Source organism: Ursus maritimus, unplaced genomic scaffold (assembly GCF_017311325.1).
Source record: "Ursus maritimus isolate PB19 unplaced genomic scaffold, ASM1731132v1 scaffold_4, whole genome shotgun sequence".
Lineage (NCBI taxonomy): Eukaryota > Metazoa > Chordata > Mammalia > Carnivora > Ursidae > Ursus > Ursus maritimus.
Window position 1 is genome coordinate 91,031,977 of NW_024426552.1, and position 17,026 is coordinate 91,049,002.

A 17,026-nucleotide genomic window follows, 5' to 3' on the forward strand; every position below is an offset into this window, starting at 1 on the left:
TAGCTCCAGCTTTCTGGCTAAAGTGGTGTGCAATCTCTGAGGCTTGGTTTTTTTACCTGCAAGATGGGGAAAGGCAGACTAGATGTTCTCAAAGGTTCCCTTTTGTTCTCTGTTCCTACTTTCCATGTCAGTAGGCTATCTTCTGTTTTACACTACTGTGATGGTTAATTTTATGTGTCAACCTGGCAAGGCCATGGTGCCCAGATATTTGGACAAATATTATTTTGGATGTTTCTGTGAAGGTGTTTTGTGTGAGATTAACATTTAAATTGGTAGACTTTAAGTAAAGCAGATTGTTCTCCATAACGTAGGTGGGCCTTATCTAGTCAGTTGAGGGCCCAATCTGTTGAAGACTTTAATAAAGCAAAGACTGACCTTCCCCAAGCAAGAAGAAAATCTGCCAGCGGACTCCCTTTGGGCTTGAACTTCAACTCTTCCCTGAGTCTGCAGCCTGCCAGCCTATCCCATTAGATTTTGGTCTCACTAAGCATCCACAGTTGTGTAAATCAATTCCTTTAAATCTCCCCTTCTCCCTCTCTTTCTTCCTCTCTATCTCTCCCTCCCTCTCTCCCTCCCTCCTTCTATATCTATCTTTATCTCTACATGTTATAACGTATATAAAGTACCAACAGGATATATGTGTATGTATATAATATATATTATATGTATATACATATAATATGAAATCTCCTCTAAAATGTTATAAAACCTATGATCTTCTGCACATACTCAGGACAGAAGAATAAAGTTTTGCATACAATGTCAACCTATTCAAAGAACCTTCCAGACCCTTTTCATAAAATCCGGCACATTTATTGAGTAGTAAGAAGAAAAGAGCATATTTGAAAGTAAGAGTTTGGTTCTCTGATCATAAATGTTTCATATTTTGACCATAAAGTGGAGGGGGTAGCTGTCACATAACTGACCTGGAGGGTTCAGGAGCTTGTAAGTCTCCTCCTAACTTCCCAGTAAAGTCTGGCTTTTCCCCCAGGAACTAGAAAGTTAGGGTTTATTATCCTTGGTTTTTCTCTGCCATGTCCACAGACACATCTGATTCATGGATTTATTAAGTCCCACGGGTAAACAGATGGGATGAGGCCAAGAGGGCTAAGCTAGTTGGAAGCCAATGGCCCATTTCATACTGGTGATACATCAAGACCATTTGGGTAATTACACCAAGGATGCCAATGATTTATTATGACACGGGGAGTCCTACAACATTGTTTTTTTAAGTATGAAACATACTGTGATGATATTGGGCTCCTACAATATTTAGGCTCTATTCACATAGTCATGCTAATACATCATGCTCACACATGCTAGTTTATGCTAATAACAGCATTCCTTCCTCTCTTCCTTTTGTCTCATTTTCTTTTTGGTTTTAATTTTTAAACAAATAAGAAAACTGAATGGGTAGTAGAATCAAGTGGCCCACTTCAGGCCACAAAGCTAGTAAGGCTCAAAGACAAAACTCTAACCCAGATTCTTTGGCTGTAAGTTCCTTCTCTTTTTTTTTTTTTAAAGATTTTATTTATTCATTTGACAGAGACAGCCAGCGAGAGAGGGAGCACAAGCAGGGGGAGTGGGAGAGGAAGAAGCAGGCTCCCGGCAGAGGAGCCTGGTGTGGGGCTCGATCCCAGAACGCTGGGATCACGCCCTAAGCCAAAGGCAGACGCTTAACAACTGCGCCACCCAGGCGCCCCAGCTCCTTCTCTTTTCATTGCATCACAGCACCTCTTCCATGGCCCACCCTTTTTCTGCCACCCCTCCTATTGAGCTCCCATGGACAAGATATGGAAAGATGATGAAAAAGAAGGAAAAGAAACACCAATTCTCAATGCACCAAATCACTGGCAAGGGAAACAGTGAAAACACAGTGCCCACAATGTTTTATTGGTGGTAAGGTAGGGAACACACACACTCACACACACTCACACACACACGACTGGTAGAGACTAGATTGTGGGACAAATAGGATAATATTCATGGTTGTTCTAATTGAAGAAAATTCCCAAAGAGTCCTCTATGTGGTTTGCCCACATACACCTCTTATAAAAAAAAAGACTTGTAACTTCACATTACGGATAAGCTTGATGATGAATATGTAGGGTTTTAATGGAACTTATTAAGCATCTGTTATAGCCAAGACTCTGACCCCAAAGAGGCTGGAGAAGAGTTCTACCACACCAGGATTCCTGGGTTCTGCCTTTCAGGAGCTCCTTATCCAGACTTTCCAAGGAAGATTAAAATTAAAGCTGAATAGACATACAACCAGTTTGCAGAACTGGTTGTATGAACTCTAAGGGAGGAGTGTTTAATTTTAACTGGGGGATTGAGAAAGGCCTCATAAAGTGATGAAATGTGAGCTGGACCTTGCAGGCTGCGGGCAATTTCAGTTGACAGAAAATGGAGGAAATTGCATTCCCAGCTGAGAAACACACAGGGAAGTGTGAAAGCACATGGTGTTTAGGGGAAAGGCGGCCAGCTGCTGTGTCCAGCGCACAGACAATAAGGGCTATGGTAGGAGATGAGGTTGGCTCTACTGTAAGTTTTGAATGTTAGAATAACAAGTGTATGGAAGATTTTATTAAGGTTCCCAGATCTCCATTCTTCGTTCATGCAAAAGAAGTACACATCTCCAGTTATTGCCATGAGATTTTCAATGCCTCATTTAGGAGAGAACACACTTCTGCCCCATGTCAATGGGGCTTGGGCATGTGACCTGCTTTGGCCATGATGTGTGGACCACATATGCCATGTTTGAATAGAAGCCTAAAGAGCCATTCTTTGTTTCTAAGAGCTCTCTTGCTTTTTTCCCTCTGCCACCAAAACACTTACCCCATGGAGAAACTGCTTCTTCAGCTAAATTCTGGAATGCAGATGACCCATGCAGCGAACCCACTATTGACCTCACAATGATCCATAACTAACATATAACATGAGTAAGAAATAAACCTTTGTTGTTGTAAGTAACTGAAATGTTGGGGTTGTTGCCATAGCAAAACCAGACAGCAAGTATTTTTTGTTTTGTTTACTTTATTCTGAAGGCAATGGATTTTGTAAAAGACAACAAAAAATTTCCTTTCTCCCATCCCTGGCAGTTCTATGAATTTCAATGGTGAACAAAATCTTATTTTAATTTCTGACTGTATTCAGATTCAGTTGCTTTTTCCATATCAGAGACATTCTGGGTGGATAGAATAACAATTAGCTTAATACTCACTCCTTGTAGCCACTGGATCAGATTCACCTGGAATCCATATAAATCTGATAAAGAGCACCATGGGCTTCCAACACTTTGTAGCTGATGGCAGCAGAAATGTCATTTCCTTCCAAATTGTTAAGGCTATCACCAACTTGCCGGATAGGAATAAAGATTTCAAATTTAAACTTGAAGCTTTATTTTCCAGTGATGGAATATTCCATTTAGGCTCTGCAAAGAAATAAACAGACAGACACTTCATGCTGGGATGACCACCAGGGAAATGGCCGGCACTCTGCTGGAAGTTTGCGGTGCGTCTGATGTAAGCCAGCTCAGACAGGATTAATCTTTGTTAGCTTAATGAGAAGAATCTGAGAATGCATTCGTTAGCACCTCTATTCCTTTTTTTGTTTGTTTTAAGTAGGCTCCATGCCCAGCACGGAGCCCACTTCGGGGCTTGAACTCACAACCCTGAAATCAAGACCTGAGCTGAGATCAAGAGTCCGACACTCTACCCACTGAGCCACCCAGGCACCCCAGCCTGCCTATTTCTTATGTATCACTTCACTGTGTACCAATAAGGGTCATCCTTCATCGTGTAGTGTGGGAGGGAACATGACAGGTGGAGAGTGCATGAGCTTAAGTCACACTAGTAATAGTGATGATAACAAAGAGAGAGAGAATGGAGTCTGGATTACTAAACCTCAGTGGCAAGAATGGTTTACAATTTACTAGTTGCAGATTCTAGAGGGAGATTCTCTAGGGAGAGCTGCTTTTTAAAATCCCTGAAACAAAGTTTTCTCACTTATAAAATGGATGTAATAACACATCTTTGCTACAGTGATTGTGAGGATAATATGAATGTAAAGTACTTGGCATATGGTAGGTGCCCAATAAATGTTGGAAGGATTTTTTTCAACTTTTAGTTTTTAACCCACTTCTCACCTGAATGCTTTCCTCCCCTATCAAAATTCTACAGTGTCTGGATTTACCATCTCATCAAGGCCTTCCCTAACTTCAGTCTGTGCTACTCTACCTTCTTTGAAACAGCAGTAAAGGTCATAGATTTTTTTTTCAAATGTATTGATTCACTCATTCTTTTTTTTTCAAAAAATATTTCTGGTGTACCTATTTTGTACCAGGCACTGTATAGCGATAGAGGTATGAACAAAGTCTCTGCTCCCACTGGGCTTACATTATAGTGGGAGGACAGACATAATTAATAAACTAGAAAATATGTACCAAATCAAATAATGATAAGTGCTATGAAAGCAAAAAAAAATAGGGCAAGTAGGAAAGGGAGTGCCAGAGTGGGAGGCCTCACTGAGCCAATTCTGGAGTAGAGGCAGAGAGCCAGGAAGGACACGTGGGGTGAAATTTCAGAGTAAAGCATCTGGCCAGTGCAAAGGCCCTGAGGCCAGAGAAAGCCTGGTATGTTCTAGAAAGGACACTAGTGTGGCTGAGCTGAGTGAGACAGGGAGAGAATGATAGAAGATTAAGTCAGAAAGGTAGCATCTGGAAGGTGATGAGAAGGTCTTTGATGGTTGATGAGAAGGTCTGAGTGAGTTGGGAACCTATGGGAGGGTTTTGAGCAGAGAAGTTACATTATTTTACTTAGATTTTTTAGAGGCTCACTCCATATGCTGTGTTGAAAATAGATTTCAAAGTAATAAGGACAGAAGGAGAGATGAAGTTAAGGGGCTTTTGCAATAAGAGGTGAGAGACAAGATAGTAGTAATGGAGGTGGTGAAAAGTGGTCAGAGTCTGGGTATACTTTGAAGAAGGAACAAAAAGTTTCTGATTGATTAAGAATGTGATATAAGAGAAAGAAATGAGTCAAGGATGACTCCAAGTTCTTTGGTCTGAACAAAGTAATTTTGGATAGAGGGACAACGGTGTTCATTTTGGCGTTGATTGAGTCTGTGTTATCTATGGGAGGACCAAGTGCAGAGCCAGTGGTCAGCTGGGTATGTGAATCTGGAGTTAAAGGGAGAAACCTAGTCTTGAAACATGTATTTGGGAGTAAAAGCATGTAAGTAAAATGTAAAGCTGTGAGATGAGAGGTCACCGAAAAAGTTTTCAGGGAAGGTTTGGGAAGATGAGAAGGAGCAGGGAAAGGAGACTGAGAAGGAGCAGTCAGTGTGGGGGACTGAGAGTGATGTCCTAGAAGCCAAGTGAAGAAAATACTTGAAGAAGGAGGAAGCAATCCACTGCATAAAATGCTGCCATTAAGTTGAATAAAAAGAAGACTGCGAATTGGCTCCTGGATTTGGTAACGTGGAGGTCATGAAAATCTTGATAAAAGCATTTTTGGGAGAGCAATGTTGAGAATGAAAGCCTGCCTGGTGTGTATTTAAGAAAAACTGGAGAGAGGGGAAATGGAAATATGCGATTTGCTGTGAAAGAGAGCAGCAGCTACAGGGAAAAGAGGGGTCAAGGGAGATTTTATTTGTGTAGGGCGGATGGTAATTCCACATGTTTGTATACTGTTGGGAATGACTCCACAGGAAAAGAAATTATTGTCAGTCAAGGGGCGCCTGGGTGGCTCGGTCATTAAGTGTCTGCCTTTGGGCTCAGGGCGTGACCCCAGGGTCCCCAGCCCCACATCAGGCTCCCTACTCCGCTGGGAGACTACATCTTCCTCTCCCACTCCCCCTGCTTGTGTTCCCTCTCTTGCTAGCTGTCTCTCTCTCTCTGTCAAATCAATAAACAAAATCTTAAAAAAAAAGAAAGAAAGAAATATTGTCAATCAAGAAAGAGAAGAGGTAATTGCTGGCAATACGTTTATAACTGGGCAAGAAGGACTGCACTGAGTGCACAGTGGAAGGGTCTGGCGTTAGATGGGAGTCCCATGGGCTCATGCAGAGCAACATGGGAGACAGAGGACATTGAGGTGCAGATACAGTTAGTTGGTGATGTGGAAGTTGGGAGAATAGGGAGGTTCTCTTCTGAGTTTCTGGTTTTCCCTCCAGTGAACTAGAGGGAAAAGGAGGTGTAAGGATGGAGGAGGCACTAGAGGCTCAAAGAGAGAAGAGAACATGTGAAATGGTTATCTAAGCAAGCAGAGGACTGAACGGATCTTTACAACGCAGAAGGATGGCCAGCAGCTTGAAGGGCCCATTGAGTCTGGGAGTCATGAGTTGAATACGAGACTTGCCAGTGTGGTTGTGGACATTCCCTCCAGCTACTGTCAGCTGCTGGGATGCAGGTGAAGAGTAGGATGGAGGTTGGATTTAAGCAGGGTTTTACCTGGCATATGCAATAAAGGAACCGAAGGGAAAGCAATGAAAGGGAATGTAAGTAAAGACAGCGGATCCAAGTGAGTGCGCGTTAATGTTGGGCCGTGAAACAGAAGCTGAGCAAGGGGCAAGTAAAGTCGTTAAGCGTCTGCCTTCGGCTCAGGGCGTGATCCCGGCGTTCTGGGATCGAGCCCCACGTCGGGCTCCTCCGCTGGGAGCCTGCTTCTTCCTCTCCCACTCCCCCTGCTTGTGTTCCCTCTCTCGCTGGCTGTCTCTATCTCTGTCAAATAAATAAATAAAATCTTTAAAAAATAAAAATAAATAAATAAAAATAAAAGCAAAATAAAGCAGAAAAAGCCACACACCTTGTCAGATAAAATGTACTGCCTTCCCCAGCAGTGGAGGGATAATTGGGAGGATGAGGCTTAGAGTAATCGATCAAATCTGATCACACAGCAGCTCGGGCAAGAAAGAGATTGGCGGTTTGAATCAGTGTTTTGGCAAGAGCCTGCTTCCTCCGTGCTTGTCCTGTCCAAAGAGACAATGCATTCAGAGGGACGGGGCAGAACAGTAACCTCCACCCCAAGCCCAAGTAGTCCTCATACGGTGTGGTTGTGGGCCGAGTCCTCACAGCCACCCTAATGCCGCAGGTGTTACTGTCTCACTCTGAGGATGTGAGCTGGAGCAATCTGCTCAAGGACACCCAGCGCCTGCATGGCAGAGCAGAGCGNNTTCAAACCACACCTTGTGGGTCCCAGTCAAGTCCTTCCCACACTCCAACCAGCCCTACATTAGTGAGTGCGGCTGGATGGGCACTTTGTCAGCTTGCACGGGGCATTTGGCCTGGCTTACTGATGGTACCTTTCAATCAGGATTACCATTTGTGAGGAAAGACAGCCCCAGAGGCAGATTTTCAGCCTTGATTCAAAGAGGATTGGGTCTTCCTTCATTCTGTCTCCTATGTGTTTCTTTGCCTTCTCATTCCCATTGCCTGCTGTTACCTCGCACTGGCCTGTTCTGTATCTCAGCTGAACATTCTGCCCTTGTGCCTCTTTCTTCCAAACCAGTTTTCCGACTGATGTAGATTAATTTCCTAAGATGCTGGCTTCATCACTGATTTTAAAACATTCAGGATGCTGTTCTCAGGATCACATATAAGCTCCTTGGCTTGACATGCAAGGCCTTCACGATTCGGCCCCAAACTTTCTTGTAATCTTATGCTCTACTGCCCCGCCCTTGTCACCCCAGAGTGCACAGACTCCTTTATGTCCTGTGTTTCCTCCTCTCACACCTGTATATTCTATTTCTATTCTTTTAAAGCTGAGGTCCGTTTTTACCTCCTTCCAGCCTCTGCGAAATCATTCCAGCACTCTGTGACTTTCAGGGTTTCTGTTTGCCTCTCCAGATCCACTTTCCACCCTGCTCTGAGCCCCAGGAAGTGAATGCTATGGATGGGCTCCCTTGCTCTCTAAATACTGAGTTCTCAGAGTGCTCGGGTGGCTCAGTGGGTTAAACACCTGCCTTTGGCTCAGGTCATGATCTCTGGGTCCAGCAGGAAGTCTGCTTCTCTCTCTCCCTTTGCCCTTCCCCCTACTTGTACATGTGTTCTCTCTCTCTCTCTCTCTCTCTCTCTCAGATAAACAAATAAAATATTTAAAAATAAATAAATACCGAACTCTTTCTGTTTTCTTCCACCCAACACTTACCTTTGTAAATAGTCTTTTAAAAAAATCAAAGTCTCCTCTAATTCCCAATTTGAACTTGACATTTGCTTCCTGCCAGGCCCCTGACAGATACCTTTTCATTCCTCTGTATACTCGCAGGACTTATTTATTGCTCTAAGCCTTCATATACCATATCAAAGGCCACCTTAAATTAATAGCCATTTCCCTCTGTGGTTACATATTTCCAGCCTGACTCAAGTTTTCTGAAGGCAGGGAATACGTACGATGCCCCTGTGTATGCCTTACCACCTCTCGTCCCAACAAAATTTAGCACACCTTATATTGTTAGGTGTCCCTGTGTAAAGAACACCTAAATTGATTAGAAAAAGCAGACCTAAAACCAATGAGCAAAAAAAAAAAGAAAAAGCAGACCTACTTAAAGTCTCGAAAAACACACATTGCAAGTATCTAATTATAAAGGAAATAGGTAATTGAATGATGCCAGGAGTTGATAATGATATATTGTACCTTCCTTATCCAGGTAATTGGTTCCAATTTAGTTCTGTTTAGAATTAAACAAATCATTACAGTGGACTCATCTCCACTGGACTGTTTACTTCCTCCCCAGTCAGGGGACAACTGCAGAGGATGCTACCAACTTTAAGAATCTGACACCAACCTTTTTGTCCCTTAGAAATGGCTTCTAAAAGACCTGGAAAGCAATTTTCCAGAAATCAAGAAAACGACCAAAGTTGCTTAAAAAGTAAATCTATCTCCTACAACTTTTGTGGATACTAAAATAATAAATAAAAAATACCTAGCTCAAAGCCTGGTGCAGGGTATTGTCCAGTGGGTTTCTCCCTCCCCTCTTGTATTCAGATGCAAATGTGTCATACATGCACATGTATAATTATATTGAAAATGTAGAGTTATATATACAAAGCATGCATAGGTTTAATTATAAATGTGTTGCAAACGTTAAATGTAGCATCAACATAATACAGACTGTGCTTTTGGAAACTTAAACTGAGAACAAAATGTATCCGCTTTTAATTATAGTAAATATGCAATACATTGAGGGAAATAACCATTTCCCAAAATTCATAAGCAAGAGAATCATTGCCTAAGACAATTTGCTGAGAATTGAATGTAATCTGTACAGTGTCTTTGTGGCAATTGTGAATTGTGGATATGAAACTGTTTTGATTATTTTATTTAATTGCCCTAGGCATTATAATTGGCTCTAAGCCTAATCTCTATAGGTTTTAAAAAGATGCTTTAAGAAGACCAGTGACTTAGTTGAAAAGAAAAGAAAGTTATAAAGAGCTAGCTAAAAAGTATCTTTATTTTCTTGTAAAAATCTCAGAAGTAATGCAAAATTGAGGAATGCATGACACTGAATCCCAGCTCTAGGTTGAATTGGAGGAAATTGGGCTATTTCAGAGGGCCTCCATCTTTGCTTCTTTCCTTTCCTGCTTCTCTTATTCCTTCGCTACTTTGTTTCTAGGGCTCTGCTTCTTTGCTCTTGGCTTCTACAGTCTGGTGGCTTCTGCTGTCCGTCTTTTTCTGTGGGTCCCCTGGCTTCATCTCCATTCTACTGTTGGCTGAGTCTGCATGTCTCAAGGGTTTCAAGTCAGGGGATCTTCTAGGTCAGTCACCACTCACAGAGCATGTCTGTAGAACTGAGCTCTGGCTCTGCTCTTACCAGTGTGGCCTAGGGATGGTGTCATACGACACCTACATTTGAGATACTCCTCAAAGTGGTCTGTGGACACAGTTGGCCCCAGTGTAATAACAGCCCAGTCACATCCGCCCTCTGGCTCTCCAAGACTCGACGCTGCCAATTACAAGATGTAACAATGTAAACAGGTATCTTAGAATTAACAATGCAGGTATTATCAGTGTATAGAGGGGGCTCAGGCCCATGTCAGCTGATCTCCTATGGAAGAGGGGAGGGCTGTTAGCAGTTACTGGGCATCTACTTGGTTCGGTGTTCTACACACTTCCTTCGTGTCATGTCATTGAAACGCTCAGAAGAACTCCTTGAAATATGTGTTGCTTTACAGATGAGAAAACTCTTACTTGCCCACGATCATAGATCATGAAATGACAGAGCCAGAATGTCAATCCAGGTCTTTCTTGTATGGAGCTAGGCCAGTCCATGAAGGATGGAGTGGGATCAGAAGGTTGGACTAGAAGGACCAGTAGATGCTTAAAGATACTGAGATCTGGGGCAGGTTAAGTGACACAGCAGCAAAGGGCTGAATTGGCACTCAAATTGAGGTCTGAGTGATGCCCAGACTGCCCTTTGCCTGCTAGGCCACACTGTCTCACCACCTGAATACCCAGGGCTTGGACTGATCACACCTATGGTGACTAATCAAAGAATCCTACTGCAGGGGAAAAAAATAAAATTCCTTTAGGCTGTGGTAAATTCTGCTTTAGTTTATAGACTCCTCGATTTTTTTTTTTTAATTTATTTATGTGACAGAGAGACAGCCAGCGAGAGAGGGAACACAGCAGGGGGAGTGGGAGAGGAAGAAGCAGGCTCCCAGCGGAGGAGCCCGATGTGGGACTCGATCCCGGAATGCCGGGATCACACCCTGAGCCGAAGGCAGACGCTTAACGAATGCGCTACCCAGGCGCCCCTAGACTTCTAGATTTTAAAACAAAACAAAACAAAACAAAACAAAACAAAACAAAACAAAACAAAACAAAACCTGAATAAACCAAGACAAGAATTTTGTGTTTTCTTCTGCCTTTAAGGCTGTTTGCCCAAGTTTGACATTGTCTGGGCTTGATGCCAACCCCCTCCTTTTTCTTCAGCTCCCTTTGACCACCAGCTCTGACATCCCATCCAGCTCTAGGCTGTTAGGTGCTTGGCTCTGCCATTTCTGACCCTCCTGGCTTATATCCTAGGTCAATCCTGGCTCACCCCAATTTGAAAACCTACTCCTCTGGCACATTTCATACCTGTAGCTGTTACCCGAACACCTCTTTCCTTGAATTCAGCAAACCAAGTTCATGAAACAGCTCTGGACAGAGGGTCTCAGGGAAATGGATGAGAATTGAGAAGATGAGCCTCCTGGATTTCCCCAGAAGGCCTTGATCTTCACATAAATCCTGCTGACCGGGATGATCCAGGCCACAGAAAGAACTGCCCGGAAAACCAGTTAGGTAGTCAAGTTCTGTTGGAACCCTGTGGTTGATTGCTGGGTCTCTAATGTTGGAGAGTCGGTGCCCACGATGTGTATAGAGATTCAGGTCTACTGAGCCCTGGTTCAAGGTTCCGTGGTGGGGCTTCCAGGCACAGAGGAATAGGAGCTGGAGTGTGTGTGTGTGTGTGTGTGTGTGTGTGTGTGTGTGTGTGTAATTCTGACTAAGCAGGTGCAGTGCAGGAAGGTTGTGTTGGGAGGAAAGCTAGAAGCTGTGATTCAAGGAGGAAAAGGTAAGCAGCTATGGGGTATTTAGGAACTTCAAGTAATCTTTCCTTCTCATTCTCCGTCTTTTACTTTCACAAGCACTTCCTCCTTTTTCCTCATTGGTCAATTTATTCACTCAGCAGATGCTACACTGTATCTGAATTCCTAGGAATCTGCATTCACTCTATTCACGGAAAATTTTATTCTCCTCTAATTTCCTTATGAAGAAGGACATTATTCAAAATATCCTCCACATATCCTTTCTGAAGGGCATTATTGGCTCTACTGCATCATCTCACCTGCAAGACATTTCTCTTTAGAGAGAGCTTAAGAAATGCTCAGCTGCTTCTCATAAAGGAAGTTCGAGGCAAGATTCAGACCCAACATCCACCCAGAGGTCCGTGTTGTTACCTTAGTGCTGTCTATTCCAAATGAGGCTCCTGGCGTAACAGTCTGAGAGATTTGCCAGTTCTAAATGAATGATCTGCCCTTCCACAGGCATTCCGTTGTCCTTAAAATCAGGGGGGGGGGAAGGGAGGGAAGGGGAAGACAGGGGAAGGAAAGTGATGAACGGGAAAAAATATCCATTTCACCTTGCTAAACCATGCACATAGTACATGTTTGTGGCAGAACCCATGAGTGGTTGTTATCTCTGAACAAAGAGTCTTCAAGAATGGAAAAGAGTTTGCAGGTGCTGACAAATGGTGTTCCCTTTGGTAGACCAAGTTCCAAACTTTTTTCCCCTGAGTAGTTTGGAATTTGTTTAATGGTGTCAGCTTGGGCACATCAATATTTCCAGCAGCAAGGACCATTTCTAAGTGTTTACTACTTGTCAAGAACTGTGGTTGACACGCGCAGTGTTCTTCTAATCAATTCCATAACACTGGATACACATTTTATTTTTTTCATTTGAAAGCTGAACACAATGACGCTTAGAGAGGTTATGTCACCTGCCCATGATTATATAGATAGGGAGAAGCGTCGCTGGCTTTTTATCCCAGTAGGTCTCCATGTATCCTGTATGCATTCACATGTCTTCAACCTCTCATAACTGAAGCCTAAGGAAGAAACAGGAACTCCAACCATTACTTGGGATATGTAATTTATGCAGTGGATAGATGTTCTGGAAGTGAAACTATTTTACCTTTACATAACATTTTAGAAAGTGTTAAGTACCTATGTAAATACTGCTTTCTTTGATCTTCATGCAAACCTTATGAGACATTATCTTTATTTTTATAATCCAGAGAATGTCTAATTATATTGGATCAGAAAGATTGGAAAACCTGCCCCAGGACACATGGACAAAAGTAGCATAGCCAGAACTAATCACAAGATTTTTGTGGTCCTCACCACATAATTTCACATCCCAAAGATGGCAAGGAATCCTAAAAGACTGAACAAGAGAAGCAGTCAGCAGACGGGCTTTCGTCTAACACTATGGAAACAGAACTGAAAGTCAAATATGTGCTAAAATATATTGCTTCATGCGTGTACATTTAAAGAACATATATAGCAACCACTTTTCAGGGGTAATTGTGCATGGTTTCTATAGTGATAGGATTTATTTCCAGGAGAATTTGCCAACTTAAAATAGGTTTCTCCTCATTGAAAGAAACAAATAAAAAGCTCATCGACATTTGTTTTTCCATTATGCAAAGATCACAATGTTTGGTTATGGCAAAGAGACAATCATTCTCACCACAGAGCAAACAGGAGATAAGGTCACCATGGTTTGTCGGGAACAGAACGGATTCCTGCTGGTCTTGAGCTGCACCAAAGTGCCAGACATGCCATGCCCAGACCGGAGGTCGATGCGGTGCCGGCAAGAGTACTATAACACACAGAAGTTTCAGTTGGCCTTCCTTAAGTAGAAAAACATTTAAAGAGAAAGAAGATTTTCTCCAGAAAGGATCGCTTCACCTTGAATGGAGCAGGGAAGCCCAGAACTAGAAGAAAACAGTAGTCATGAAAGCTAACATGTATGGTGCTTTCTCTGTCAACACCGTTCTGAGATCCCCTTTGCATGTCTCAGTTACTCTCCCAACAACCCGCAAAGGTGGTACTGTTTCTATCCCTGATATACAGCTGTGAAAACCGATGCATAGCCGTGGGTCTTGCCCACGCATACAAGGTTGGGGAAAGGCAGGGCGAGCATTTCAATTCTGGAAGTCTGGCCCCAGAAGCTGCACTTTTAACCACTCTTCTATGCAGGCAAGGAAATCAAAACAAGAACATTTCTTGCCTAAACTCCCATAAGGTCTTTTTTTTTTTTTTAATATATATATTTTTAAATCTATTTGACAGAGAGAGAGAGCGCGCGCACAAGCAGGGGGAGAGACCAGCAGAGGGAGAGGGAGAAGCAGGCTCCCCACTGAGTAGGGCATCCCATGCAGGGCTCGATCCAAGGACCCTGGGATCAGGACCTGAGCGGAGGGCAGACACTTAACCAACTGAGCCACCCAGACGCCCCCACAGGGTCTTAAGGGACCAAAGTTAAGACTGCCGGGTCACCGGCATGTCCATCAATCCAGGCTGGCCCTTCACGCACAGGCTCAGGTGTCAGGAGAATGGAGACTCCCAGGAAGCAGAATGGTGAACACCTTAACACCCGATTTTCTCATGCTTTTTAATAAACACACTCATTCCTGGTTTCAAACAGCTCTCTCCAGAACTCCCTTGACAGCTCAAGCTCCGCGGAAGCTACTCGAAGGGTATGCCTAGTTTTGGTGGTGCTACAATTTGATTAGCTGATAATTACTGAGCCTCAGATTTGAGCTTGAAGTTCCTTTGCCATACAATTGTCGTGTTTGGAGCAATGGGGTTTGATCTGTATTTCTTTTAGTCGAGGAGTGATGATGTAGTAAGTTGGCTGCATTCCACACCAGCTATCTTTGCTGACTTTGTGGAAAAAAGTATCTTCATTGAAAACAGGGACTTTGGCAGCGACTTGATGGGACTAAAAACCAAAAGTTTGTTTGTGAGCTAAAGCATGAAGATAAACATCGGGGAAGCAGTTTTGTACAGTGATTAGCAATGCCACTTCCACATGGGGGTCAAATCTCAGCTCTAACATCCATGAGGTCAGTAATCTTGAGCAAGTTATATAACCCCTCTAAGGCTCAGTTTCCTCCTCTATTAAATAGGCTAAGAACACCACCCCCATAGTGTTGTTAGAATTAGGCAAGATAATCAATATAAAGCAGTTGGAACAGTATCTGGCGCACTGGAGGGCTCACCCCTTGCTTCCTTTGCCCTTGGCCCTCCAATGATACTGAGCTTCTCTTAGTTCTCTTAATTTCATATTCTCTAAGCCTTCCACTCTGCCTGGAAGGCTCTTCCCCTTTGTGTCTTCTTGAAAACCCTACTTCATTCTTCAAGTTTAACTCAAGTGCTTCATGACTCTCCCAGGCAGTCTTCAACATCTCTCCCTTCCTTCCACCATTTCTAGTAACCCACCATTGCGATGCTCATTACATCGGTAATGGTTGGCCAGCAGGTCTTTCTCTTCGTCCCACTCCTGGAGTGTACCCAGCACAGAGCCTTGTACATGGTAGGTATTCAATAAACAGTTACCAAATAGACGAACAGGCACATACTGAGTTTCACCATAAAGTCCAGGCTTATGTTCAATAAAATAAGAAAATCTTCTGGAGGTATTAACAATCTAATGCAATCAATCAGAAAGGCTCCAACAATAAAATACGAAGTGCACTCCCATTTTGGTTTTAATTAAACTCCAAAGCTTTGGAAACAATAATCCAAATATAATTAGACCCAGAAGAGATTCTAGATCATGTTGTGACAGAAGGAGACTTGTGAGGCCAGTGGAAGGAGGCTGATACCATGACCCAACTTGTGCTAGAGAAACTCCACAGGATTCAAATTCATGTCCCAAACAGCAAATTATCATAGACCTTTTCACCACCTAGTAAGTATTCTGAATAATAAAGCACTAAGAGGCATGGGTATATAAAAGGATACCATTAAATAAGTATTGTTTTCACGCTAAACTAAGGGTCTATGGAAAGAGTTATATCCCTTTCATTGTTTCAAGGGGATATGCAGTTCTGGGCAGTGTCTCTATAATGGAACTAGAGCTGAGAGCTAAGTCTGGAAACCAGCTTCTCTGGCCTACACTGCTCTAGCAGGCAAGATACCAGCAGATTGATAAGGGCAGAATATTTTCACATTTGCTAAATGAGAACCAGGGGACCATGCACTAAGGAAACTTTGTAAAGACACACTACAGAATGCCAACCCTGAGGTTGCCTGCTGGCCAGCCACTGTAAAGCTACATTAGCTCACAACCAATGAAGAGACTGGAAGTCGGTGGTATCAGGGGAAAGGCTGGGTATCCCAGAGGCCTCTGGGGAAAGGCCCAAAGAGCAGAGGGAAAAGCAAAGCTTACTCTCAGACAGGTCCCATAAGAATTTCTCACCTGTGGCCAGATTATGCAGGATGTCTCAGCGTTGGAGAAGACCTATAATATAAAAAGCTTGTATAGATCACAGTTGCTTTTGTAGACTCCATCCACAATGTCATAGCCAGAAGTGTGTGTGTGTGTGTGTGTGTGTGTGTGTGTGTGTGTGTGTATACATGTGATAAGAACACCACTATATATTCCTCAAGATGCAGGACAATCTGATACTTTTTAAAACACCAATACTGAGAAGGCAGAGTGTGTCCAGACTGAGATTCACAGAATTCAGTTTACAGGGCTTCTTCTGGCCAGGCCAAGGGGTAGCTGTGTATATTGAGGTATACAGACTGCAGAATCTGTGCCTTTTGCAAGACTGAAATCACGGCAGGTCCAGAAGCTGATGCCCAATTCCATTTCACTGGTATTAAAAAAAATATTTCAACTCTTATACTCCCACAGGGAGAATGAATTGTGCACTGGCCACATGCAGAGGCACTGCTTTGATAGTTCTATCCTTCTAGTTAAGGTCTAAAAAATCTCCAGCTGTCAAAGCCACATATGAACTCTAAACAGTGTGTACGTCATCCATTAAGTTCCCATGCCTGGACGAACTAATGTCAACTCATCATGTGATACTCAATTTGTACAATAAATGATGAACCTGGAAAAAAAAGAATCCAGTATATATTTCTCATCAATTTCCCACTTGGTTGTCTCTAGGTTTTCATAGAACAGCGGTTATTCCCTAATCTGATGTCTCCCTCCATGTGGAGAGCACTCAGTGCAAGAAATGCTTCTACTGTCTATCTGCTCCCTCCTTGATTCCTCCCCAGGGAGGAGGGACTACTCTTACTGGTGACTTTGGTGGGGGGAACCAGGCAAAGAGAGCTCAGTCTCTCCCTCTATCCTTAGTCTAGGGAGTCAGCTACTCATAGAAAGCAAGGATTCTGTTCTGATTCTCGGTGCTGTAAGTTCTTCAGAAGGAGAGCTACATCTGGGAGGCTGGTGGCTGTCCAGATGAGCTTGTGACAGGTGGGTAGGTCTGCCTGATTCTGGAGTACAGTATTAGGAAGCTC

The 17,026-nt window shown here is 43.1% G+C and overlaps 1 pseudogene; it reads left to right on the top strand.

The window, feature by feature from the left end:
* The first annotated feature begins 15,011 nt into the window (after nt 1-15,011).
* Nucleotides 15,012-16,519, top strand: LOC103676210 (annotated as a pseudogene).
* Nucleotides 16,520-17,026: the final 507 nt, after the last annotated feature.